This window comes from Pseudophryne corroboree, chromosome 9 (genome assembly GCF_028390025.1).
Source record: "Pseudophryne corroboree isolate aPseCor3 chromosome 9, aPseCor3.hap2, whole genome shotgun sequence".
Lineage (NCBI taxonomy): Eukaryota > Metazoa > Chordata > Amphibia > Anura > Myobatrachidae > Pseudophryne > Pseudophryne corroboree.
Window position 1 is genome coordinate 67,418,359 of NC_086452.1, and position 25,821 is coordinate 67,444,179.

Below are 25,821 nucleotides of genomic sequence, written 5' to 3' on the forward strand. Positions count from 1 at the left end.
CCGCAAGTCGCCACCGAGCCAGCAAGGGACTTTCTGCACTCGCCCCCCCACTGCCGGGATCCCGGTGTCGGTATGCTGACCGGTGGTCAGCCGCCGGTTACGCATACCACACCCGTCTGATAGTATCTATGTTTTTTGCAATGATAATTTCACAGAAAAAAAAAACAACCAGATTGAATGTATTTGCACGGGGGTGCTCCCCTAGAGTTACAAAAGTGTCATGTATATTGACAAGAAAAAAGAAGTCTCTTAGGGCGGTATTCAAATGATTTATCTAATCTCCTTTCTAAAGTGATCCCCGTTATCGCGCATATCGCGCCCATAGTAATTAGGTTTAGCTGCGTAAAGGGTTAGGCACCCTCGCTACTCCGGGGTAGCGTAGCGAGCTGAAATGATTATACCACGCCCATCAGCAGAAACAGAACGGTTGTAGAAGGGGGTGAAAAAAATTGAATACCGCCCTTAGTTTCCATGATGTGTATAGAACAAGCACTGTGCAATCAAGATTTCGGATTAGACTGAACACTGTAGTGTCTTTTAATTCGACAGATATCCCCGTCTTGAGCAGTATACACTGAATATTGCATTGAGCTATGTATAGCTATGTCAGAATGGATCTGTTTTCCAATATTTAATAAGATTTTATGTATGTAATTACATTTACAAGGGTTTTTTGATACTTTCTTATTAAAGCTAAGTTTTAGAATTAAACAAGAGGGCACCCAACTAATGGGCCCTACACACTTTGCGATCTGCCGCCGAGCTGCCCGACGGCGGATATGGCCGACAGGCGACCCGGCGGCGGGGGGCAGTGACGGGGGTAGTCTTTTTTTAATATACTTGACATTAGGAATATCCCTATTTAATGGGACCGGTTCTCATGAGCAGAATGTGGCAGCTGTGTAGAAGACTGAGAATAACAGGGTGCACAACAGAAATCACTGCACATCTGAATATTTCAGCGATTAGTAAATGACGCTTAGTGACTTCAGTGAGACTCCGGAACATTGCAGTATTCCATTCTCTGGAATAAGTAGATCCATTCTGACAACCTACAGATGTATTTCCGCTCAGTATACTGTAACGCATGCTGCCATTTCACCATTTTATTTTATACTTTGCATGGTCATATGACATTTTGTATAACGGTGGATAACTTCTTTGATGGACTTGTTTTTGCAGGTTTATTTCAGTTACAGCAATGTTTCTGCACTGAAGATGCCAGTGTCCAAAACTGACTGGGTCCTGGCCTCAGAAATGAATAAGGTACAGAACTGAGTATGACTGTCCATTCACTTGTCCTCTCTGCTCTAGTCAAATAGAAGTAAAGTACATGGGATTTGTAGTTTCTCGTGATGCCGGGACTGGAAGTTGGCACAGCGCAATGATAGTTGTAATGTATGGTGTTTCTTGGAGCGGTGATCATAGCAGTAGTTTCCATCCCTTCAAAAAGACTTGTGGGAATCACATTATTCAATATTATGTGCATAACATCCAGGGTGACCTGAAGATTATATAAAACGAGGTATTATACAGACATAAAATTATGGTTTTTCGATTTCTTTGAACATAAAATAAGTTATATCAGCACTTTAAAAATGTAATAAATCTTGTGAACTGTCAGGTTCTTAGGTAATAATGAAGTACACATATGATGGTGAACTGCTCAATCAGATTGTAATTTCACTCAGGTGCTAAAAGGGAGGGGTAATTCTGTGGAAGAAAAAACTATTTGTGTTCCCTAATGCACACTGAGTGAAAAATAATAATAATACTACATAATAATCAGATAATACGGAGATCTTAGTTGCGTATATCTGCAGATATAGTGTTAAGCCCCCAGGCCAATCGAAAAGGCTTCTCCGTCACTGGGGGTCCCTAATACTAGGTATGGGTCAGGGGTGCAGGACCCCATCACGTCGGCTCAGGTCGGCTACCCCAGGTCAGCACACAGGTGAAAATTAATAAGGGTTAATAAGAAGCACAGAAGTGCAATGTAAGTGGTGTGATTAAAATAATACAAAAATATATACAAAGTGATAGGGAAAATCATAAGTGTTAATAAAGTGTTAGGGTGTGCCGACCTGAAGCCGCCCAGCCATACCGACACAGGGGCCACCGCACCCCACACCCACCCCATAAATAATTACACAAATGTCTGGGTCTAAATTCCCAGTGTAAGGCCACATGATAATGGCTCCTACAGTATCTGAGAGCCAGCTTACCTGGAGACACCCCAGACTTCTCCAATGGCACTCTGGAGTCAGCAATCCCTCCTAATGCTGACCCATCCATGCCTCTCTAAATACAATGCACATATGATGGTGAGCTGCTCAATCAGATTGTAATTTCACTCAGGTGCTAAAAGGGAGGGGTAATTCTGTGGAAGAAAAAACAATTAATAAAAAAAAGTAATAATGAAGTAAGAAGCATATAAATTATATAAACATGCATCCCGGATTGTTTACTGTGTACTTTTAAAAGGTGGTGAGAATCTAGAGCAGGGTATATAGAGTTGGCACAGAGGATTACTGCAAATATGATGAAAATTGAAGCACGGTATCAGGTATAGGTACACAGGGTTAAAAAAAAACACTTAAGTTTAAAATCCTGGTTAAGGGACTACTTCAAAGCCGATTTCTGCACCCTGAAGCCCCAGGTGGTATGCGCACACACAGCGGCCGTGCTGCATGTGCGCAAACAATGAGATGCGAAAGCGTCTCACCGGTGCAATCACCTCTGCCGGTCGCGCGGGGGGAGAGGGGATGTGCCAGTCGCATTTCCTGACAGTTGGTAGGGCGGGCCGCGGCAGCTGCGGGATGTCACGCAGCCTCTGCTACCCAAAACATGATGGGTAGCCGCCTGCCTCTGCAGCTAGGCCTGTGTAGGCAAGGAGCTACTCGCCGGGTGCGGGGGGATATGTGCGGGGGGAGGTAGGGCCTGGCATGCAGGACGGACTAGCCCTGTGCTGGGCATCCCCCCGCATGTCAGAGTCTTTGAACGTAGATGTGCGTTTTTATGCACATCTATGATCAGGTTCAATTGGGCCCTAAGTCCAGTTGGACTGACAGTTTTTAATTTGAACTTTCCACCCTATCCTCAATTATCAGGGGAAGCCTACAATACAGAAGTGCTACAATAAACCACTGTATTAAGAGTGAAGGATATAAAGAAACCCTTATAATCTTTCACTCTCACCTATTATAAGTGAGTTGGGTACACACTAGCCAATTACTGAGTGATGGATTTATACACATACACTGTGCCTGACATCAGCAGTGCCTGCGACTCAGAATCAGGACCACTGGGATATGTAGGGGCATATATTTGTGCAGGTGGTGGTAAAATTATTGGTGGGTTTAGGTGTCTCTTTTTAGAAACCCGTTATATTAAGCTACAATGCTCAGACAGCCCTGTATGTGACCTGAGCTCTATCTGCAGCTGGTAATACTGCCTTTACTTATGACAGTATTTAGAGGGGACTTTGTTGGAACAGCTGTTATGTATATCATTGTATTGGTGAGGGGTGATGTAATGTCCTTAGTATAGGGTAGATTTCAGGTATGGGGAATCCCACAAAATTAATAATGCTATATAAGCAATAAAAAGAAACTAGAACACATTAAAACATTACTACATAAGCATCAGCCATTTGGCAGTGAAGAGCCTCTCAGTGTAAAGCTTCTTCCAGCAGTAGAAGCTACAGCTTTCACCTGACCTGCTAACTCATATACTGACCTGCCATCCCAGCCTCGCCTTCACAGACAAACATAATGGAAAGCATAATTCTGTTACGCATCCTGGGGAGTAAACAGCGTAATATAGCTGTATTGTCACAGTGAGCCACCCCAGGGCATAATTTGGTGCGTTCCAAGGATGCAGTGCGCAATTTCCTACGACGCTGGCTAGCACACCTATGGCAACTGACTGCCCCACACTGCGCAAACTTTTCAGCTCTCTTCCTGGCCCTGCGATCGCTATCTGACACTGATTACTCAGAGAAAGAACTAAAATGGTCTCTGGATACTACAAATACGCTGGAACAAGACTCACCGAAAGTCCCAGAGCGATCAAACACCGACATCATGGCAGACGCCACATCCACTGGAGCATCCAGATCATCTGATAGCTCTTCCTCAGTCCCTGCAAATAAAGGAAAAGACCCATCGCAGGCCAACGAAGAGGACGGCCCTGCAACAGGATTAGTGGTAGAGACAGCAGGGAGAGGCGCAGGGAAAGGAGAAGCCAAAAGTGCAGCAGAAGGCAAACCAGCTGTTGCTTAAGGAGGGAGAGGGCGACATGCCGGCACCTCTCTTTGGTCAACCAATAACTGAGACAAGACAACTTTGTTTCTTGGGCAAATCAAAAGGTCACAGCTTTATTGATTAAATACATAATCACAAACAAAACAAACTGCAGGGCACGAAAAAGGGGAGCGTGCGCCATGCTCACGCAACGTTGTACCACCTGAGGCGTGGCCGCCCCGCCTTCGTGGGGATGCGGCCCCGCCTCCTACAATTTGGTACTACCCGGGGCGTGCCCGACCCCACCATGTGGTTACGGGACCACGCCCCCTACCATTTTGGGACCAGCTACCATTCGCACAGCACCATACCTTGGCGCGCAACCCGTATGGCCCCTGCCGTATTAATGCTGGAACCAGGCGTGCGGCCACCTATTGGTGAATATGCGAGGCATTCTGTAAATCCCCTACTTTCATGCCTTGTGCACCGCTCCCTCCCCGCCGACCAACTGTAACAATAACATCCTTCTCAACAACCTATACAGCAATGTAAGAACATGAACTTTTTTTGTTATAATTATATATAAAACAATGACATGCAATATCCAACATTGTTACAACATTCTTCACACCTCCTGGCTGCCGCCTATGACCGCTTAGACACCTCTACCTTTTTAACTCACCGGGCTGGGTGGGCGGGCGGGCGTCTTGTCCTTGCTGGGGGGTGAATGCACTCAGCCCCCCGGCTCCCAGCATATAAACCTCATGCTGCCCACTCCCCTGCAATTAAATCCTCTAACCCTCACTGGGCGTTATGACCAGCCAGGTGCTAAAAGGGGGAACGGTGTGCTGGCTGCTACCTCCTCCCCATCCCCCCTGCCTGGGGGGCTCCCTCCATTGCCCCCATGAGCTGCCTTGCGCCCCTCCCCCTTATCTGGCTTCGGGGGCCATCTTTGGCTACCTTCACCCCTTTAAGGAGGGAGAGGGCGACATGCCGGCACCTCTCATTGGTCAACCAATAACTGAGACAAGACAACTTTGTTTCTTGGGCAAATCAAAAGGTCACAGCTTTATTGATTAAATACATAATCACAACCAAAACAAACTGCAGGGCACGAAAAAACAAGGGGAGCAGTGCGCCATGCTCACGCAACGTTGTACCACCTGAGGCGTGGCCGCCCCGCCATCGTGGGTATGCGCCCCCGCCTCCTACAATTTGGTACTACCCGGGGCGTGCCCGACCCCACCATGTGGTTACGGGACCATGCCCCCTACCATTTTGGGACCAGCTACCATCCGCACAGCACCATACCTTGGTGCGCAACCCGTATGGCCCCTGCCATATTAATGCTGGAACCAGGCGTGCGGCCACCTATTGGTGAATATGCGAGGCATTCTGTAAATCCCCTACTTTCATGCCTTGTGCACCGCTCCCTCCCCGCCACACGAGGTCCCCGCAGGGCGGGGACCGAAGCCCCCACCCTGCGCTACCACCTTACTCGCTCCAGGGCGTCCTGCAAGGAATTGTTGAAAATGTCCAGGCCTATCTTGGACAGGTGCACCCCATCGCTCCTGTACAAACCTTTGCATTTACCGGCCAGCTCGTTGTGCTGAATGACACTACCACCGCTGGCTGTGACCAACTTGCTGATGGCTGCATTTACCCTCTTACGGGCCCTGTCAATTCCTGCCCATAAACTGTCCCCCCTCCATGCTAGCCTTGGGATGATTTTTGACCATATTATGTGAACGTTGCTCCACTGCCCTTTTATCCACGCAATGTCCTCCTGGGCCATCCTAATAATGTTTAGCGACTTGACCTTTCCCAGATCATTGCCGCCAAGGTGCAACACTATTACGTCCGGCCGCCCTGCCAACCTCTCTGCCTTGCACAGTGTCTCTCTGGCCTGTGCCCATGCCATGCCCCTGTTGCCGTACCAAAATACCTTCCTTGATTCCTGCAGCCCCAGCTGCCACCCGTATGGCCTTACTGCAGCACGCTGCGCTGCCCAATGCACGTACGAATGGACCACGATCCAAATCTTCCTTTTTGCCCCGATCCCTGTGAAGCACGCGGGGGGGAGAGGGAGGTGTCAGCAGGTTACAATGATAGCTCTTGCGAAATTGTCGCTACCACTGGCCTAACAAACTTCTTATAACTGTCTGACCTCCACCTCCCCAGCCCCTTTATCTCCTCCGCAGTGCGCCCTTGACTGGCTGCAGACGTAGCCGCGCCAATCCTGAAGGAATGCGTCCCATACTTTCTTGCGTTTCAGCCCAATGCTGCCACGCATCTCTTGAAAACTGCTGCAAACTGGTACCTGGTGAGGGCCGCCCTATCTACGTGAATCAGAAATTTTTTCCCTCCTGCTGGCCTGACCCCCAGGAACTTTAGCGCTGCCACAACCGGGCAAATTGCTGAGTCCCGGTGCCGGATCCATCTCCCTTTTCCCCCTTGGTCCGTCTTTGACCTGTGGATCCTGCACAAGACCATGTCTTCGTTCACCACCACGTTTTTGAATAGCAGGCCGGTTCCTGCTGTCTTGCTTGATTGCGCTACCAACACCCCCACTCTAAATGCTCCACCAAACGCCACAGTAAAAGCTGCCCTGAACAGCTTTGCCTCATACTTATCAGGGCACACGCCCTGTATGACGCGGGTAATGCTCCTGAGCCTTTCCTCAGTTACTGGCTCGCGCTTATCCGGCCTCCTTGGCTCTGCCCTGGCCCATCCCCTCATCACGGTGCGCACCAAAAAGACTTTAGTATCGTCCCCTTTGCTGTGCAACTTGGAAAATAAGATTTTAAACCTACCGGTAAATCTATTTCTCCTAGTCCGTAGAGGATGCTGGGGACTCCGTAAGGACCATGGGGTATAGACGGGCCCCGAGACCTGGCGCAGTACCTCCGAAGTTTTTTGTTGAGGCGTGACGCCATCATGTCTATTTGAGGAGTTCCCCAAAGACGTGTTACTTCTGCAAAGACTTCTTGATGAAGTCCCCACTCTCCTGGATGGAGATCGTGTCTGCTGAGGAAGTCTGCTTCCCAGTTGTCCACTCCCGGAATGAAGACAGCTGACAGAGCGTTTACATGATTTTCCGCCCAGCGAAGGATCCTTGTGGCTTCCGCCATCGCGACTCGGCTTTTTGTCCCGCCTTGGCGGTTCACATGAGCCACTGCTGTGACATTGTCTGACTGAATCAGAACCGGTAGGTTTCGAAGAAAACTCTCCGCTTGTCGAAGACCGTTGTAAATGGCTCTGAGTTCCAACACATTGATGTGTAGACAGGACTCCTGGTCTGACCAAAGACCCTGAAATTTTTTTCCCTGTGTGACTGCTCCCCATCCTCGGAGGCTCGCGTCCGTGGTAACCAGGATCCAATCCTGAATTCCGAACCTGCGACCCTCCTGGAGGTGAGCACTTTGCAACCACCACAGGAGGGACACTCTGGTCCCTGGGGACAGAGTTATTTTCCGATGTAAGTGCAGATGGGACCCGGACCACTTGTCCAGAAGGTCCCATTGAAAAGTCCTTGCATGGAACCTTCCGAAGGGAATGGCCTCGTAGGCCGCCACCATTTCCCCCAGAACTCGAGTGCATTGGTGAACTGACACCCTTTTCGGTTTTAGCAGGTCTCTGACCATGTTCTGGATGTTCTGGGCTTTCTCTATTGGGAGGAAGACCTTCATTTGTTCCGTATCCAGTATCATACCTAGGAACGGTAGTCGAGTTGTCGAAATCAACTGTGACTTTGGTAGATTAAGAATCCAACCGTGTTGCTGGAGCACTCTCAGCGAGCGCGCCACACTGCTCAGCAATTTCTCCCTTGATCTCGCTTTTATCAGGAGATCGTCCAAGTATGGGATAATTGTGACTCCATACTTGCGCAGGACCACCATAATTTCTGCCATTATCTTGGTGAAAATCCTCGGGGCTGTGGAGAGTCCAAACGGCAACGTCTGAAATTGGTAATGACAATCCTGTACTGCGAATCTCAGGTATTCCTGATGGGGGGCATATGTGGGGACATGAAGGTACGCATCCTTTATGTCCAGAGACACCATAAACTCCCCCTCCTCCATGTTGGCTATTATCGCTCTGAGAGATTCCATTTTGAATTTGAATCTTTTTATGTACAGGTTTAGGGATTTCAGATTCAAAATAGGTCTGACCGAACCGTCCGGTTTCGGGACCACAAATAGGGTTGAGTAGTAACCTCTTCCCTGCTGGTGCAGGGGAACCTTGATTATCACTTGCTGTATACACAGCGTTTGAATTGCAGCTAACACTATATCCCTTTCCGATGTGGAAGCTGGTAGGGCCGATTTGAAAAATCGGCGCGGGGGCACCTCCTCGAATTCCAATTTGTAACCCTGGAAAACTATTTCCAACACCCAGGGATTCAGGTCCGAACTGACCCAGGCCTGACTGAAAAGTCGAAGACGTGCCCCCACCGGTGCGGACTCCCTCAGGGGAGCCCCAGCGTCATGCTGTGAGTTTTGGAGCAGCCAGGGAGGACTTTTGTTCCTGGGCACCTGCCGAAGCAGGTGCTCTCTTGCCTCTGCCCTTACCTCTGGCGAGGAAAGAGGATCTCTTTTGGACTTGTGCGACCGAAAGGACTGCATCTGATAGGGTGTTACTTTCTTTTGCTGTTGGGGAATATATGGTAAAAAATTTGATTTACCTGCTGTAGCTGTGGAAACCAGGTCCGTCAGCCCACCCCCAAACAATACATCACCCTTATAGGGTAGTACTTCCATATGTTTTTTGGAATCCGCATCACCCGTCCATTGGCGAGTCCATAAGGATCTTCTCGCTGAGACAGACATGGCATTGGCCCTAGAAGCTAGCAATCCAATGTCCCTTTGAGCATCCCTCATAAATAAGACTGCGTCTTTAATATGGGCTAGAGTTAGGAATATAGTATCCTTATCCATATTATCAAATTGATCTGTCAGCTCATCTGTCCAAGCTGCAATTGCGCTACACACCCATGCCGACGCAATTGTCGGTCTTAGCACAGCACCCGTATGAGAATAAATACACTTTAAGGTAGTTTCTTGCCTGCGATCTGCAGGGTCCTTAAGGGCCGCTGTGTCAGGAGACGGTAGCGCCACTTTCTTGGACAAGCGCGTCAGGGCCTTGTCCACAGTGGGGGGTGATTCCCAAATCTCCCTGTCCTGCTTAGGGAAAGGGTATGCCATATAAATTCTTTTGGGGATCTGCTGTCTCTTATCCGGAGTCTCCCAAGCTTTTCCAAAGAATTCATTTAATTCATGAGATGTGGGAAAGTTAATAATCTGTTTTATTTTCCTTAAACATGTGTACCCTTGTGTCGGGGACCGAGGGTTCATCCACAATATGCAACACATCCCTTATTGCCACAATCATACACTGAATGGTTTTAGTCACCCTAGGGTGCAATTTTACTTCGTCATAGTCGACACAGGAATCAGAATCCGTGTCGGTAGTAGTGTCTTGTGTTAAGGGACGCTTTTGAGACCCCGAAGGGCCCTGTGAGTCGGTCCAATCCGAGGATTGACCCCCTGATGTCCCCCCTAAATCAGCCTTATCAAGCCTTTTATGTAAAGATGCCACACTTGCATTCAACATATGCCACATGACCATCCAATCTGGAGTCGGCACAACCGACGGGGACACACCACTCATTTGCTCCACCTCCTCCTTGGAGAAGCCTTCCGCCTCAGACATGTCGACACACACGTACCGACACCCCACACACACAGGGATTAACCTATAAGGGGACAAAACCCCAAGCAGGTCCTAAGGAGAGACAGAGAGAGAGTATGCCAGCACACACCAGCGCTTAAAAACACTGGAAAAAATATGTCCAGATAGCGCTTTTTTATATATAATAAGCCAATTCCCACTCACTGCGTCGCTAATGTGCCCCCCTCCTCTTTTTTCCAGCCTGTGAAGTTCAGCAGGGGAGAGACCAGGGAGCCAGCGTTTTCCTCATGCAGCTTCTGAGGAGAAAATGGCGCTGGTTAGTGCTGAGGATCAAGCCCCGCCCACCCGACGGCGGGCTTCGGTCCCAGTGATTTTTCAATAAAATGGCGGGGATCATAGATTTACTGCCTCCGCAGCCTAATCAAACTGTATTTGGCCAAAATGTGAGGCTTATTGCTGCCCAGGGCGCCCCCCCCTGCGCCCTGCACCCTTCAGTGCTGCTCAGTGTGTGTGTGACTGGGAGCAATGGCGCGCAGCTTACCGCTGCGTGCCTTACCTCATGAAGATCTGATGTCTTCTGCCGCCTAAGATGTCTTCTGTCTTCTCATCTGGCTTCTATCTTCGGCATCTGTGAGGAGGACGGCGGCGCGGCTCCGGGACGAACTCCAGGTGAGACCTGTGTTCCGACTCCCTCTGGAGCTAATGGTGTCCAGTAGCCTTAGAAGCAGTGCCCAACTTGACAAGCCAGCTCTGCTTCTCTCTCCTCAGTCCCACGATGCAGGGAGCCTGTTGCCAACAGGACTCCCTGAAAATAAAAAACCTAACAAAATTCTTTTTCCACAGAAATCTCTGGAGAGCTCCCTGCAGTGCACCCATTCTCCTCTGGGCACAAGATCTAACTGAGGTCTAGAGGAGGGGCATAGAGGGAGAAGCCAGTGCACACCCATAGTCAAAGTTCTTTTTAGGTGCCCTATCTCCTGCGGAGCCCGTCTATACCCCATGGTCCTTACGGAGTCCCCAGCATCCTCTAGGACGTAAGAGAAAAGAAGGAAATACCTGCTAGTGTGGTGCTGGCCGAGGCTTTCGACACCCCTTCTTGCCTCATCTTACCCAGAAAGGACAGTAACTGGCGCAAGGGGTCTTGCCCTTGTGAGGCTCCTCTCCCCTGAAATTGCTGCCACTTCCCCCAAGCTGCCCTGTAGGCTTTCCACGTCTTGGGTGCCAGGGACCTTTCCACCAGCTCGCCTAGACAGGCTCGACTATCTGCCAAAGATGAGAGGGGCATGTTAAGCCTTCTTCCTGCGCAAGCGGTGCTGCTGCCCTAAATAGCTCCCATTTTTGACGTGACAGCGCATCTGCGATCACATTCTGCTCGCTGGGCACATGCTTTGCCCTGAACGTGATGTTGTGGCGGAGGCATGCCGTCACAAAACCTGGCAGTAATTTTACTACCGGGGGTGACGAAGCAGACTGATTGTTTATTGCTTGCACCACTCCCATGTTGTCGCACCAAAACTGAATACGTCTGTTCGCGAGCCTCTGGCCCCAGATGCCTACCGCTACCACTATGGGAAATAACTCTAAGGCTGCCAGGTTCTTTGTGAGGCCTTTCTCCTTCCACCTGTCTGGACATGACTCTGCACACCATTCGCCTTGCCAATATGCCCCAAAACCTGTGGCCCCCGCCGCGTCCGTGAACAACTCCAACGCGCGGCTTGACTGCGCAGCCTTAGGCCAAATGCGCACCCCATTGAAGTGCTGCAAAAACCCCTCCCATACTAACAAATCATCTTTCAGGTCCCTGCTGATGCGTATGAGGTGGTGTCTTCTCTTCACGCCAGCAGTGGCCCTCTCTAATCGTCTTTTGAAAATTCTACCCATGGGGATTACCCGGCAGGCAAAATTGAGGAGGCCTAGCAACGATTGCATCCTCTCTAGGGTGACTTTGTTAGCCCTGGCGCATGCCCCTACTTAGTAGCTTAGCTTCTGCACCTTCTCTGCTGGAAGCCGGCACTCCATTCTCACCGTGTCTATCTCTATGCCCAGGTAAGAAATGACTGTTTTTGGGCCTTCCGTCTTTTCCGTGGCAATTGGAACCCCGAATTCGCCTAGCATACGCTCTAGCTCCTGCAGCAACTGCCCGCATTGATCTGATTGCGCTGGACCTGCCAGGAGAAAATCATCTAAGTAATGTACCACCGCCTTGCGCCCTGTGCGCACCTCCAGGCACCACTGCAGGAATGAGCTGAATGTTTCGAACAATGCGCAGGATATGGCGCAGCCCATGGGCAGGCACTTGTCTATGAAATAATAACCGTCAAAGCAAAACCCCATGAGATGGAAACTGTCTGGGTGCAGGGGGAGCAATCTAAATGCTGATTCAATGTCTAGCTTTGCTAACAATGCTCCTTTCCTGTGCCCTTTAACCATAGCAATCGCTTGATCAAATGACTGGTATTGTACCGAACATTGCTCCTCGTCTAGGGCGTCATTTACTGACTCCCCTTCCGGGAAAGATAGGTGCTGAATGAGCCTGAACCTCCCTACTGCTTTCTTCGGTACTAGGCCCAAAGGGGAAATTACTAAGCCTGGCAGCGGTGGGGCCTTGAACGGACCCGCCATGCTATCTAGGGCCAATTCCTTAACAATTTTTTCGCGTGCCGCCTCTGGCTGCGCGCAGATGGAGTGCAGGTTCATGGTGCATGCGCGTGGGGCGACGGGCTTCCTTATGGGGATCCTAAAACCCCCCAGGAAGCCCTCCTGTAGCAGCTTGGCTTCTGCCCGCATGGGGTATATGGACAGCCACTCCCAGATTCCCCCTAGCCTCACTGGGCTAGTTGCTTTTGCCAGAGACAGTCGCTCCGGATACCTTCTCACCTTGCTGTCCTTTCTGCTTAAAGCACTCTTTTGCTGGGTGACTCCCGTTACAGAGGGTGCAAGCGTGTTTAATCTACAGGAGGGTCTGGTACAACGCGCATCATTAAAGGCATAGCATTTAAGCTTGTCTTGCTTGGCCGTGCCAGGCCTCCCTGCTAGCTTTTGCGTCGCGCTACCCTTCTCGACTGCGCTCCTAGCCTGCGCTTTAAACCATAGCCCAATGTCTCTCGCGCCAAACTTAATTGGCTTCTGTCCCTGCGCTCTGAGCCTGAACGCCTCGTCATATTTGCGCCAAGCTTGTCCCCCTTGATCCTTATACATGGAGTAGATGAGGTTAATGCAGGGCCGGCGCCACCACTAGGCAGCTTTAGGCAGCTGCCTATGGGCGCCGGCCACGTGAAGGCGGCAGCTCACACTGCCGATGAGCGATTCTCCTCTTCTTTAAGAGGAATGTTACGGCCGATACCGCGGCGAGGAGCGGAAGACAGTTGCTATAGCAACTGTAACAATATCCGGCAGCACGCTGCTTACTCTATGTGCATAGAGTATTAGAGCCGCTGCCGATGGGTTACACTGACCGCGCTGAAGGGATGACGCGGCCGCCCAACTGTTATCAGCTGGCCGCCCGCACGGACAATGTCAGTGTAACCCATCGGCAGCGGCTCTAATACTCTATGCACATAGAGTAAGCAGCGTGCTGCCGGATATTGTTACAGTTGCTATAGCAACTGTCTTCCGCTCCTCGCCGCGGTAACGGCCGTCATACTCCCACCCCGCACCACGAGAAGAAGCTGCCACAAACTCCCAGTGCGATTGTAAGAGCTCGATTTCTTATATAAAGGGTCAGGGTGGGAGGGGGGAAATACTTAGGGGGTGGGGATCATTATATCTATACAGTAAAGGGCGGGGGTGAGGGTGTATATTTAAATATATAAAAGGCAGAAAGGAATGACATTTTATATATATATATATATATATATATGTATATATATATATATATATACATACAGTATATATATATATATATATATATATATATATATATATTGGTCGTGTTTTTTTTAAATGGCCTAGCGTATTCATGTTCCCCCCACCGCTGCTCCCAGTCACGGCGGTCGGTGCCGGAGCTCTGAACCACACTACTCCCCAGCAGTTACGGCGGACACACACTCCCCCTCCTTCCTCCAGCAGCCGCCCGTGCACAGTGCCTCGATTCCTCCAATTACTCACCGGGCGCCTCCAATTACTCAACCGGGCGGCCACGTCACCATGGGGCTGCATAGACGCTGGCGCTCGGATCCTCCTGCTGCCGGCCTCTTCTTCGGACTGTGCCTGGGTCCGTGCTGTGGGACTCCCTTGTTGACAGTGACACCCTGCAGCTCAAGCTAAGGTTGACTGGACATGGCAGCGGTGAGTGTCTGCTGGAGAGCCCTGTGCCCTCCTACCCCCCCATTCCCCATGTGTGTGGACCCTCCCTCTGTGTGCGTGACACCTTGTGCCCCCCTGCCCCCCCCACTGCCTTTGTGTGTCACCCAGTGCTCCCCTACCCCTGTTGCCCTGTGTGATGACCCTCCGGCCCATGTATGGTGCTTTGTACACCCCCTGCGTGTGACACCCTGTCCCCCATGTTTCGGCTCATACTGTGTGCTATAATGTGAATTTTGGCTCATTCTGTGTGCTATAATGTGAATTTCGGCTCATACCGTGTGCTATAATGTGAATTTCAGCTCATTCTGTGTGCTATAATGTGAATTTCAGCTCATTCTGTGTGCTATAATATGAATTTCGGCTCATTCTGTGTGGTGTAATGTGAATTTCGGCTCATTCCATGTGCTATAATGTAAATTTCAGCTCATTCTGTGTGCTATAATGTGAATTTTGGCTCATTCTGTGTTTTATAATGTGAATTTCGGCTCATACCGTGTGCTATAATGTGAATTTCAGCTCATTCTGTGTGCTATAATGTGAATTTCGGCTCATTCTGTGTGGTGTAATGTGAATTTCGGCTCATTCCGTGTGCTATAATGTAAATTTCGGCTCATACCGTGTGCTATAATGTGAATTTCAGCTCATACCGTGTGCTATAATGTGAATTTCGGCTCATACCGTGTGCTATAATGTGAATTTCGGCTCATATTGTGTTATAATGTGAAAGGGGCACCAATACTAGATAGTATAAGGGATACTACACTGAAGGACATGCCCCCTTTTGAGTGGCCTCTCCCCCTTTTCCTGAGTGAGCGCACCATAGGCACGCACATAATTGCAACCTTTACTTTTCTATACACCCACTTCAAAATTTCCACTTCGACCACTGCATAGATATGTATATAGGCCCCCTGAAGGCTTAATCCAGCCCTGGTCTAGCAGTTCTCACGCACCCTGGATAGAACGCCTACAGCATTACAGCAGCAAACTGTCCTGAAGTTCCCACTAAGAGTCAGCTGGATGGGATGTACTAACAGTAAAGTGCGATAAAACCTGTTTTCTGGGTTTTAACGCATTTCCTGTATGTATTAAGACTCGATGTGTGGTTTGGGGGAAGGGGGGGGGGGGGGGCGCAGTCTGAAATTTTGCCTAGGATGTTGAGAAGCCTTGCACCGGCCCTGGGTTAATGTACTTCAACATATTCATCGCCATGTCGGGGTACGCGGCCACATAACAGCCTGAGTACGCCAACATGCCAGTTACCCAGTGCTCAATAGTTTTATAGGACTCTTTCTGCCAACTCCCTTTTTCGCTACATCTTTCATTCTCCATCCAGCCCTCCTCAGTAAGGGAACATATATCGATAAAGTCTCCCTTCACAATCTCCTTCCTGATCCGCATGGGTAGGTGCGAGTCTAGAGCTTCTATTTCATGGTCTATCGCTCCTCCCTGCTGCAAGAAACCCGACTTAACCGTATCAGCTTGCCCTATTCTGCTCAATACCGCGTCAGCCCCTGGGGCTGCCAACTTCTTTTTCTTTATATTCTCACGTGCCAAGCGTAGCCGCTCCTTTAGCTCTTTACCCTTCTCATCATCCTCTGACCCAGACTCACTTTCTCCCTCTTCGGTCTGCTCGCTAACATTAGCCCCCAATGCCCCTGAGCTCTGCACAATGCTATGCAAACCGCCCTGCGCTAAATTGGAAACTGCAAAACTTTGTGCGCTATTACCCTGCACTAACATGTCATTTACAGCATAAGCATTACACGCAATAGTTAACTCACCGTTCCTGTGTGATGGCGATCCGTTGCTTCCCAGCGCCGCGCTTGCCTGGGCGACGGCCTCTGTCCTCAGCCCCTCTGCTGCGCTTGCCGCGGTGCCCGACTGTGTTGCTTCCCGGCTGGAAGAGGCCAGTGCTGCGATGCTCTTGGGCACGCTTTGGTTCGCCGTCACCCCTCCTCTGGCTTCCATCAGAAAATCTTGCATCGCCTGTTGTCCGCTGGAGGGGGTAGTAAGGTCGTGGTAACCTCTCCTGGGGGGGGAGATCAACCGGGGGGAATGGGTGAAGAACCCCTGCCTACCCTCCCGGGATCTGTTGTCCTCTGATGTCGCCCGGTGATGCTCCATATATCCCTGGCGGCTGGGGGGTGAATCCTCGCTGCCGTGCGGGGCTGTTGTATTTCTGGGTTTCCGCAAGAAAGACCCACTTCCCCCTCATCTCTGGTGACCTTGCTCGGCTGCCTCTGCTGCTTCCGCTACCTCCCCTGTGCCTCGATACGTGGTGGCTGGCTGCCCATGATGTAGGCGAGCGCTGCTGACGATACGATCCTGTGGATGGCTGTTTTTTCTCCTGGCACGATACGATCCTGTGGATGGCTGTTTTTTCTCCTGGCACGATACGATCCTGTGGATGGCTGTTTTTTCTCCTGCAGCACCATGCTGCTGCCCCGCTCCTTCTACCCTGATTCATACCCGTCCGACTCCGTGCCCTCTGTCAACACGTCCACCAGCATGCGCTGGCTCTCCGGTTCTGCAGCTGCATTCTTGTCCCTGGCACTGCTTACCCCTCTGCACACCGCTCTCTTGCTCGGATGCCGTGCCTGTGTCCGTCCTTCCGCTCTCCGACCACCAGGTGGCGCCCCTCTGCTCCCTTTCCTCTTGCTGGGCTGTATGCTCCTTGGACGGGAAGTGCCTCTGTGTATGCTGCCCATGTGCTCTATGTACCGAGTGGGTTGATTTCTCCTCCGCTCAGGCCGACCTCCTGCATTCCGTGCTGCCTGATTGATGCCATGGACTGCTGGGGCTGTGTGATTAACCTCCATGCCCTCTCACTGTATAGTGTGTCCCTGCTTTCCTGCCTGGATGTAATCCGATGCCTCTGCTGTTGATTAGATGTGGATGCAGACCAAAACACCCTTGCTGCCTGGAATCTGGCTTGTCCCTTTGTTCTGGCTGGAGGTAGCTGTTGCTGCTGTTGTTCTGCGTCTTGTCCTTGCTGGGGGGTGAATGCACTCAGCCCCCCCGGATCCCAGCATATAAACCTCCTGCTGCCCACTCCCCTGCAATTAAATCCTCTAACCCTCACTGGGTGTTATGATCAGCCAGGTGCTAAAAGGGGGACCGGTGTGCTGGCTGCTACCCCTCCCCCCCCCTGCCTGGGGGGCTCCCTCCATTGCCCCCATGAGCTGCCCTGCGCCCCTCCCCCTTATCTAGCTTCGGGGGCCATCTTTGGCTACCTTCGCCCCTTAAAGCCTGCAAAACCTGGGCAACTATCAGGGCCAATTAATCAGCTAAAAGTGATAAAGGAGAAAAAGACCAATTCTCGGATGCAATCGGTGATGTAGTAACTGACCACAGCCCTAAGGGGTTACCAGCCGACAGACTATTAGAATCCCTGCCTGCTGAGAAGTTACCAGGGAGGATAGAGCCTGGTTGAGAGCAGCCACAGTGTCTAAAACAGGCTGTAATACAGCAGCTGCAGTCAGGCGGGAAGGCACAGCAGTAGCTGGCACCGCCCTCAGAGGAAAATGGCCACTGGCACCCCTTTCCCCTAGCCCTCCTGCAGGAAGCAAAATGTCAGCCATGACAGCACTCCCTGCTGGCCACATTGTGGGTGACTAGCAACGTGTTTAAACTTAATGCCCCACCGGCAGCCGGAAAATCCCTGGTGACAGGTCCTACAACCACCCCTGAACTCTATTCCTGGCCACAATATCTTGGTGGCTGCTGTGGGCGCATGCCTGCCACGAATCAAGGCAGAAGTGCTGACTGGTAGAACCCAGCTAGAAGAGCCAGACCTCCTGGGAGCAACCGGGTGACCGAGAAGTGACTCAGATGGGCGGTGGCTGCAATCTGGCAGTGGGGGCACTGTATGTTGGTTCACCAACAGAAGGAGGAGATAGAGAATCTGAAGGATAGATAAGGAGTATAGGGAGCAGCGCTAAAGAACAAAAGCTAGAGAGAGAGAGAGAGAGAGAGAGAGAGAGAGAGAGAGAAATAAAGGCCTGTAAAGAAAGGCAATTGACAGCAAAACCATCTAAACACCAACTTTATCCAAACAATAAAAGTAGAGACAGTGAGAAAAATAAAGGAAGGATAGAAAATAAAAATACAAGAAATAAGCAATGCGACTACACAGATAGCGTCACCACTGGTACAGCTAAGTCTTTACACAGATGCTAATACCATGTGACAAAACTTAAATACTAGTGATGAGCGGATTCGGTTTTACTCGGTTCTCAAAACCGAATCTTATTGGCTATCCAAAACACGTGACATCAGTGAGCCAATAAGATTCGGTTTTGAGAACCGAGTAAAACCGAGTAAAACCGAATCCGCTCATCACTATTAAATACATAACCTTTAACCGCACCCCTAAAACCTAACTGGCTAAAAATAACCCATGTGTCTCACACAATCCACCCACATAGCCTTGTGGTTTAACCCACAACAGGCCTACTCTGCCCTGTGGTAATATAATATATAAGCACACTAAATTTTAAAATGTAAATTAAAATAAAAAAAAGCCGGTCTCCAAACACCCCTTATAGCCGGCCCATCACACACCTTATTTTGTGTTGTTACGGTCCTCAGTTGTTACTGAGGTGTGTTCGCATAATCCCATTTGCTGACGCAGTGCACATGTGCAGATAACATATCTCAGTAATGCGAATGCCTCTGCCTGGTTGACAGGCAGAGATGTTCGCGGAACGGTTGGGGTGGCGACTCCGCATTGTGGGGGTGGTGAGTTGGAATTGCGGGGATGTGATGACAGAAACGGGAGCAGCTGCATTACGTCACACACGGCCACAACGAAATGGTGGCCGCCCGACTGCCTTTGCAGCCAGGCTGCAGAAGCACGGGGGCTTCCTTTAATCAATGATGTGATCGCAAGTGAATTGCAACTGCATTGCTGGCCTCCATTGGCACCCTAGGTGGCCTTGCCCTGTACTGTGTGTCCCCCAGCATGCAATTCTAGCCAGCTGCAATTTTGCTAATTTAGCAAAACTGCACCTGAAGCTGAATCAGGTCGTAAAAATTAAGATGTAAATGTAATAATAATAATAATTAAAAAAAAATAAGTAAAAATAAAATAAAAGCTGGCCTCCAACCACCCCTTCTAACCAGCCCATCACACTCCTTATTTTGTTTTGTTATGGTCTTTTGGAAAAATATACTAGCACACTAAGGGGGTTATTCAGAAGCCAACACTACTGAGGTGCGATCGCATATCCCCGTTTGCTGATGCAGTGCGCATGCACAGGACCCATACCTTAGTAATGCGAATGCCTCTTCCTGATTGACAGGCAGAGGCGTTCGTGGGGTGGTGACGCGGTATTGTGGGAGTGGAGAGTTGGTATTGTGGGGGTGTGGTGATGGATATGGGAGCAGCTACATGACGTCACACGCGGCCGCAGCGATGGAGAAAATAGTGGTGGCTCAACCGCCTTCGCAGCCAGGCTGCGGAGGCAGAGGGGGCTTTCCTTAATCAGTGATGCAATTGCAAGTGAATTACGACTGCTTTGCTGGCCTCCATTGGCACCCTAGGTGGCCTTGCCCTGTACTGTGTATCATTCTAGCCAGTTGCAGTTTTGCTAATTTAGCAAAACTGCACCTGAAGCTGAATCAGGTCCTAAATATTAAGATGTAACTGTACAAAAAAAAAAAAAAAAAAGCCGGCCTCCCACCACCCCTTCTAGCCGGCCCATCACACTCCTTATTTTGTGGTGTTATTGTCTTTTGGAAAAATGCACTAGCACATTAAGGGGGTTATTCAGTAGCCAATGCTACTGAAGTGGATTACATATCTCCATTTGCCGACGCAGTGCACACGTGCAGGACACATACCTGAGAAATGCAAATGCTTCTACCTGGTTGACAGGCAGAGGCGTTCGCGGGGCGGTTGTGGGCAGCGACGTGACATTGTAGGGGTGGCAAGTTGGTATTGCGGGGATGGGTGTGGTTCGTTTTATCGACAGTGTCTAGGTCGACAATGTTTAGGTCGACCACTATAGGTCGACAGTCACTAGGTCGACATGGATGGAAGGTCGACAGGGTTTCTAGGTCGACATGTGCTAGGTCGACAGGTCTAAAGGTCGACATGAGGATTTTTTTTTTTTTGGGTGTCGTTTTCTTCATAAAGTGACCGGGATCCCAAATGAGTGCACCGCGTCCCCTCGCATGGCTCGCTTCGCTCGCCATGCTTCGGGCATGGTGCCTTCGCTCCGCTACCGCTTCGCTCAGCACACTTTACCGTTCCAATCGTAGTCCACGTGGATTGTTAAGTTTAAAAAAAAAAAAAAATGTGAAAAACTCATGTCGACCTTTAGACCTGTCGACCTAGCACATGTCGACCTAGAAACCCTGTCGACCTTCCATCCATGTCGACCTAGTGACTGGCGACCTATAGTGGTCGACCTAAACATTGTCGACCTATACACTGTCGATCTTCAGACCGGATCCCTGCGGGGATGTGGTGACAGAAACGGGAGCAGCTGCATGATGTCACACATGGCCGCAGCGACAGAGAAAATTGTGGTGGGTCGACTGCCTTCACAGCCAGGCTGCAGAAGCAGGGTGCTTCCTTTAATCAGCAATGCGATCACAAGTGAATTGCGACCGCATTGCTGGCCGCCTGTCACGATCCGGGTATCTGGACGCCATTTCTTACCCATCAGATGCCTCCTAAGGCTGGCTCAGCGCTCCAGGACCGGATCCCATCTGTTATCCTGATGTGTACATTCCTGTATCCTCTCCTGTCACTCTGGGACGCTGTCACAGTAAACGCCACATTACACCTGGCATGGCGTCTCCCGCGGCCTCCGCCGCCGTCCCTGAACTTCTGCATGCAGAGTGTCTGAGTGGCGATTACGTCAGCCGCGGCCTCCGCTGTGTCCGCGTGGTTGGATGTGCATCTGTCAGCCTGGCGCCTCCTGTCTCCGGTGGCCGGCGCCGCCATTACTGTTTTCATTACCACATGGATTACAAACCAAACTTCCCTCCAAGTGTCTGCATGGGCGCAGCCATCTTGGATTCTGTCAGCTGATCATTTCCACCAATCTGTTCTCAGTATTGATAATCTGCATAATTGCCTAGCCAATCCCTTCCTTGCTGCGGGTATAAATACACTGTGCCTGAGCAAGGAAGGCGTCAGTGCTTTGGTTGTCAAACCTAGTTCCTGTTTGTCTCTCTCCTGTGATTGTCTTCCAGGTTCCAGCTCCTGTCTCAAGACTTCCACCATAGAGACCCGCACCAGCATTCCACCTGCGGTGTAGCCTGACTCTCCAATCCATTGTGGATTCATCTGTTTCCAGCTACAACATTACCTGCTTCCAGCTCAGCTTCCAGCAGAGTACAGCTTCCCTTAAAGGGCCGGTGTCCTTTCTACACTTTACCACTCTCCACCGGTATTATTATTTCTCCGCTCTCAAGTTCTACATTTCAGTTCATATTTCATCGCTCCCAAGTTCATTTATTATTTAACTGGTTCCAGCCAGTATCCACTCCGTGCTAACAACAGTCTGGTTCCAGCCAGTATCCACAGCAGCTGTTTTATCTTCAGCAACCCAGCTTTTCCTGGAACACCAGCTGGCACAATCCTGGGTTATCTCCATTGCTACAGTCGGGCCTGGTAAGGACTTTCCATCTAGAAGATCATAAGAACTATCTCACACTACCAGTGCCCTGTGGCTCCTGCCATCCTGTAGTACCCAGGAACTGTATTTATTCTTTGCTGACTTTTACGTTTTCTTTTACTGCTGCTGTGTTGCGGAGTTGTCATAATAAACATCATTGACTTTTATCCAAGTTGTCGTGGTCACGCCTTCGGGCAGTTATTATTCATGTTACTTACATGTCCAGGGGTCTGATACAACCTCCCAGGTTCCGGTACATCTCAGCCCCTACAACTGAGGCTGCCTCCCGTCAGCTCAGGCCCTCAGTTGTGACAGTAAGCACTGACCTAATGAATCCAGCCGGAGACCAGGATCAAGCGGCCAGGCCGATGCAAGAACTGGCAGCCCGACTAGAACATCAGGAGGCTGCACAGGGCCACATCATCCGCTGTCTCCAGGATCTCTCTACTCGGCTGGATGGGATTTAGACAACTCTCCGTGGATCAGGCGCGTCTGGTGCGTCAACCACAGTGACTCCAGCTATAACCCCACCCACCTTACCCATTTCTGCTCCACGTCTTCATCTTCCAACGCCAGCAAAATTTGACGGATCTCCAAGATTCTGCAGGGGATTTCTCAACCAGTGTGAGATTCAGTTTGAGCTACAACCTGGCAATTTTCCCAGTGACCGTACAAAAATTGCCTACATTATTTCTCTTCTCAGTGGCTCAGCCCTTGATTGGGCATCACCGTTATGGGAGAGGTCCGACACCCTGCTATCTTCCTACACTGCCTTCGTGTCAACATTCAGGCGCATCTTCGACGAGCCAGGCCGGGTAACCTCAGCTTCATCCGAGATTCTCCGTTTACGCCAGGGGTCACGTACTGTAGGACAATATCTGATACAGTTCCAGATCCTGGCATCCGAACTGGCATGGAACGACGAGGCCCTGTATGCTGCATTCTGGCATGGTTTATCCGAGCGTATTAAAGATGAGTTAGCTACCAGAGACTTACCTTCTAAGTTAGATGAGCTAATCTCACTCTGCACGAAAGTTGATTTACGTTTCAGAGAGAGAGCAACTGAGCGTGGAAGATCATCTGCTCCAAAATCTTCTGCTCCTCCTCCTCGTCAACTGTCACCATCTAAAGATGAGCCCATGCAACTTGGCCGTTCCCGTTTAACTCCTGCTGAGCGCCGAAGACATCTCTCCGAGTTTCTCTGTCTCTATTGTGCAGCTCCGTCTCACACCATTAATGCCTGTCCCAAACGTCCGGGAAACCCCAAATCCTAGCTCGCCAAGGAGAGGGCCGGCTAGGAGTAATGATCTCCTCTCCATCTCCTCAAGATTGTAATCTCCCAGTCTCGCTTCAAGTTGCTCAACGTTATCGGAACGTCATTGCCCTCCTTGATTCCGGAGCAGCTGGGAACTTTATTACCGAAGCCTATGTTAAACGGTGGTCCCTACCCACCGAGAGACTTCCTTCGTCCATTTCTTTAACTGCCGTGGATGGCAGCAAAATTTTTGATGCAGTTATTTCTTTAAGGACTCTACCAGTTCGTCTGAGAGTGGGAGTTCTTCATTCCGAACTTATTTCTTTTTTAGTGATTCCAAGAGCCACACATCCTGTGGTCCTGGGCCTTCCATGGCTCCGTCTTCACAATCCTACAATTGATTGGACGACTACGCAAATCCTGGCATGGGGTTCCTCCTGTGCTGAGACATGTTTGTTTAAAGTATTGCCTGTCTGTTCTTCCTCCCCCAGGTCGTCTGATGTTCCACCTCCTCCATATCAAGATTTCACGGATGTGTTCAGTAAAGCTTCTGCTGATATCCTTCCTCCTCATAGAGAATGGGACTGTCCGATTGATCTCGTTCCAGGGAAGGTTCCACCTCGAGGCCGAACTTATCCGTTGTCTCTGCCTGAGACGCATTCTATGGAGGAATATATTAAAGAGAACCTAGCAAAGGGGTTCATTCGACCTTCTTCTTCTCCAGCCGGCGCAGGCTTCTTTTATGTAAAAAAGAAAGATGGTGGTCTGCGGCCGTGCATCGACTACAGAGGTTTGAACGACATTACCATCAAGAACCGTTATCCTTTACCCCTGATTACTGAGCTCTTTGACAGAGTTAGCGGAGCTACCATCTTTACAAAGCTGGACTTGCGAGGTGCATACAATCTCATCCGGATCCGTGAGGGTGACGAGTGGAAGACCGCCTTCAACACCCGTGACGGACATTATGAGTACCTCGTCATGCCCTTCGGATTGAGCAATGCTCCAGCTGTCTTCCAGCATTTTGTCAATGAGATCTTCAGAGACATTCTATACCGTCATGTCGTGGTCTATCTAGACGATATCCTCATTTTTGCCAACGATTTAGAGGAACATCGTTTTTGGGTTAAAGAGGTTCTGTCCCGTCTCCGTGTCAATCATCTCTATTGCAAATTAGAAAAATGCGTCTTTGAAGTCAAGTCCATTCCGTTTCTAGGGTACATTGTGTCCGGTTCCGGACTAGAGATGGATCCTGAAAAACTACAAGCAATCCAAAATTGGCCGGTACCCTTAACCCTCAAAGGGGTCCAGAGGTTCTTAGGGTTCGCCAACTATTACCGAAAGTTTATACGAGACTTTTCCACCATTGTGGCGCCTATTACTGCTTTCACTAAGAAGGGTGCTAACCCGTCCAAGTGGTCTGAAGAAGCCATGCAAGCATTTCATCTTTTAAAACAAAGGTTCATCTCTGCGCCTGTTCTGAAACAGCCTGACATCGACTCTCCTTTCATCTTAGAGGTGGATGCCTCCTCCGTTGGAGTAGGAGCGGTGTTATCTCAGAGGGCTAAAGATGGCCATTTACACCCTTGCAGTTTCTTCTCCCGGAAGTTCTCCCCAGCTGAGCGCAACTATGCCATTGGCGACCAGGAGTTGCTAGCCATCAAGCTCGCTCTAGAAGAGTGGAGGTATCTGTTGGAGGGAGCTTCTCATTCAATCACCATACTTACAGACCACAAGAACCTTTTATACCTGAAGGGCGCACAATGTCTCAACCCTCGTCAGGCCAGATGGGCACTTTTCTTTTCCAGGTTCGACTTTAAACTCCAGTTCTGTCCGGGCTCTCAGAATCGCAAGGCCGATGCCCTTTCCCGCTCATGGGAGCAAGAAAATGAGTCAGAGTCTTCAGACAAACATCCTATTATAAATCCGTTGGCATTCTCCACGGTAGGGATGGACTCTACGCCCCCATCAGGGAAAAGTTTTGTGAAGCCGATGCTAAGGAAGAAGCTCATGCATTGGGCCCATGCTTCCCGTTTTGCCGGACATACAGGTATCCAAAAAACCCTGGAGTTTATCTCTAGGTCCTTTTGGTGGCCAACTCTGAAAAAGGACGTCTTGGAGTTTATTGCATCTTGCCCAAAGTGTGCCCAACATAAAGTATCCCGCCAGTCGCCTGCGGGGCAACTGGTTCCACTATCCGTTCCCCGTCGACCATGGACCCACTTGTCGATGGATTTCATTACAGACTTACCCATGTGCAACAAGTTCAATACCATCTGGGTGGTAGTTGACCGGTTCACCAAGATGGCACACTTCATTCCTCTCACCGGTCTTCCGTCAGCTTCCAAGTTGGCTCAAGTATTCATACAAGAGATCTTCCGACTCCACGGTCTTCCTGAAGAAATTATCTCAGATCGAGGAGTTCAATTCACAGCCAAATTCTGGCGAAGTTTATGTCAAGTCCTCCAAGTCAAGCTAAAGTTTTCCACGGCTTACCATCCTCAGACCAATGGTCAAACCGAGAGGGTGAATCAGCACTTGGAGGCCTTCCTCCGCATCTATGTGTCCTCCTCTCAAGATGACTGGGTTCAATTACTTCCCTGGGCCGAGTTCTGTCATAACAACCAGTATCATTCTTCATCTGCTTCAACACCATTCTTCACTAACTTTGGATTCCACCCTAAAGTCCCTG

The 25,821-nt window shown here is 50.0% G+C and overlaps 1 long non-coding RNA gene across 6 annotated transcripts in view; it reads left to right on the forward strand.

Annotated features, from left to right (window-relative positions):
• LOC134957510 (uncharacterized) overlaps positions 1-25,821 on the forward strand; it is a 134,882-nt gene that overhangs the window by 59,958 nt on the left and 49,103 nt on the right. For 5 of the 6 annotated variants that reach the window (XR_010186626.1, XR_010186629.1, XR_010186630.1 and 2 more), the window contains exon 3: positions 1,183-1,266. The exons of the other annotated variant lie outside the window; for it this stretch is intronic. This is a non-coding gene — a long non-coding RNA (uncharacterized LOC134957510). The remainder of the gene's footprint in view (positions 1-1,182; positions 1,267-25,821) is intronic. 6 annotated transcript variants of the gene reach the window in all.